Source organism: Capsicum annuum, chromosome 3, assembly GCF_002878395.1.
Source record: "Capsicum annuum cultivar UCD-10X-F1 chromosome 3, UCD10Xv1.1, whole genome shotgun sequence".
NCBI classification, from domain to species: Eukaryota; Viridiplantae; Streptophyta; class Magnoliopsida; order Solanales; family Solanaceae; genus Capsicum; species Capsicum annuum.
The window spans coordinates 200951638-200954459 of record NC_061113.1 but is presented as its reverse complement, the minus strand read 5'-3'; the positions used below and the strand labels follow the sequence as shown (position 1 = coordinate 200954459).

The 2822-nt window shown below is 32.4% G+C and overlaps 1 pseudogene; it reads left to right on the top strand.

Annotated features, from left to right (window-relative positions):
* The first annotated feature begins 293 nt into the window (after positions 1–293).
* On the top strand, positions 294–2419 carry LOC107865134 (annotated as a pseudogene).
* Positions 2420–2822: the final 403 nt, after the last annotated feature.

Genomic DNA, 2822 nt, shown 5'->3' with positions numbered 1-2822 from the left:
ATTTCTAAGCTATATATTACCTTGTGCTTTGAAATGTTCAGCTGGTGTAGGGGTGGATGAATTTGTCGTTTGGACCTGATCTTGTACATGTTGGTCATCCTCTGTATTTTGCTCGTCTACAATATAGAGCTTCATTACAGATTGTTCAATTTTTGTAGATGGTGGTATAGGTAGTGCTATTGGTGTTTGCTCTTGTTCAATTAACTTTAGAAGATTTTCTTTCTCCGATTGTAAAGCTTGAACAGTTTTATTTGTTGTCAACAGACGTCGTTTTCTACTTGCCATGATTGATAATGATCCAGGTTTACTAAATGTCCTGTTCCTTTCTCTTTTGTTATTTTTTGTAGGCTATTGTTGGTTTATTTTTGTATAAACCTATATAAATTTAAGATAGAATAAGTTAAATTTCAGAATGTTTAAATGAAAAAAAGCAAATAAAGCAAAGTCTAATACGGTATAACCAATAATAGTCTTGAAGTATTCTCTGATAGAACTCTTAGGTTAGAATTTGTTGCGCAGTCCTTCACATTTGACTTAGTAGTTATGTATTAAGAATATATGAAATCCAAACACATATACATATGTAGGACATCAGCAAACTATCAAAAAATTGTGCAGTGTTATGTAGATCAAGTTGTGCTTAGTGTTATCTACATCAAGTTGTGCTAAGTGTTATTTAGATAAAGTTGTGTTTAGTGTTCACTCATTTTACTTATTATCATCCAATTTTCCAACTTAACATTATAATGAACAGCCACATCTCCAACCCCATCTGGTCCAACAAATACAACTCAAATCTTAGAAAAAGTAGGCCAATTTACAACACTAATAAGACTCATGAAAGTAACACAAGTTAGTGATCAAATCAACACGGAATTAAATGATTCTAATCAAGGCATGATAGTGTTTGCACCAACTAATAATGCATTTTTAAACTCACTAAGTGTATAATAACAAGTTCAACTTGTACAGTTTCATGTCTTGCCTAACTTCATTTCTATGTCTCAGTTTGAAAACTGTTAGTAATCCTTTAAGAATACAAGTTGGTGATGATAGTGCTGATGATTTCCCTTTGAATGGAACGACGTTGGGGAACCAAGTTAATATGTCTATTGGTGTTGATGATGCTATTGTAGCTAACACAGTTTATTCTGATGGCCAGCTTGCTATTTATCAGGTACAATGAAAAAGTATTTTCTGAAAATAAGTCATTTTCGTTAGTGTTTGGTCGTGACTAACTTACCTAGTTATACAAGATTGACAGGGGTAAGATCTACAAGCTTGTAAGAAATACAACTTTCAGAATTTATTTGCTCTGGCTGAAACAACCATGTAATCTGTAATGGACAATGAACCAACAGATAGATACAGACAGATAATTATTCTTAGTTATTAATAATTTCCAGATAAAACTTTCAGTATTTGGTTATAAGATGCTTTTACACATCAATTCTGCACATTAATACTTCTTTTCTTCTCTGTTTTGGCTTCTAGTTCATAGCTGTCTGACTTTTTTTAGTGTTGTGTGTAGTGTTATATAGATCAAGTTGTGCTTAGTGTTATGTACATCAAGTTGTAATTAATGAGTCCTTTCTTTAGGTCGACAAAATGGCTAAAGCAATCCAAAGGTTTGGCATGAAAAGAGCACTGGTTGTTCACTCAGAAGGTATTAGATGAGATGAGTCCTCTGGTATATTGTTCCATTAGAAGTGCAGTACATATTCTTAGTGTGGCTTACTAGAAAAATGTAATTCTATTTATATTTTAATAGTTTGAAACCAAGAAAAGTGAATATAAAAAGAGATACCGAACAACGAGCAAACAAAAAGCAGAAATACTTGTACCTAAACATAAATACTTGAACGTAAATAGAAATACTTGCAACAACTTCACATAATTAAGCCCCAAAAAACACCAAACGATTCAAACCAAAAAAGAAATACTTGAACCTAAAGATATCATACAATCAAGGAGTTATTAAACTTTTGTTTCTGGTTGTTCAGTTGGTTTGCATGTGGTGTTTGGGTGTTGTGGTGATAGAGGTTAATTCCACAATATCCTTTTGGATTGAGTATGTACATAGACTAATTTATTTTGGGGTCATGAGTTAGCTCGTAGCAGAAGTTTTAAGAAGTTCTTGTATAGTTGGTTATGAATCTGGTAAAATGTTTGAAAAATAAAGGCAGAAAGTATAAACAGAAGATATTATACAATTAAAGTTTAGACCATGACTAGTGAGTCCTGTGGAAATTCAGGCCAAAACGTTGGCAATGTTGTTCCACGTGATGAAAATCATGACGACAAGCATAGAGATAATGTATCTATGCAAACAGACGAAGAGTTTTCAGAAGAGTTTCTTAAGAAAAGTTTGACACCAAGAAAAGCAAACATAAAAATAGATACCGAACAAAATCAGTAGTTAAATATGTCTTGAATCTGTCTCATAAAAATTGCCATGTTGTATCTAAAGAGATTCACAACATTCTTAGGATAAATAGAATTGAGTCTAGCTGTGGGGCTGAGTTTTTGGATTATTTCTTAGGATAGCATATGCATCAGAAGGTGAAAAAAGGGTTTATGTAGATACAACAAGCAGATGTAATATGAAATATAACATCAGCGGACAGCAACCAACAAGATTCTCAAATGAAAGGAATAGAAAATAGAAAACGCCCATGTTTAACTGACATTGAAATACTAATTAACTGATATCTGGATACTTATTAGATGAGAGGAATAGAAAATAGAAAACGCCCATGTTTAACTGACATTGAAGTACTAATTAACTGATATCTGAATACTTATTAGATGGTATCTATATG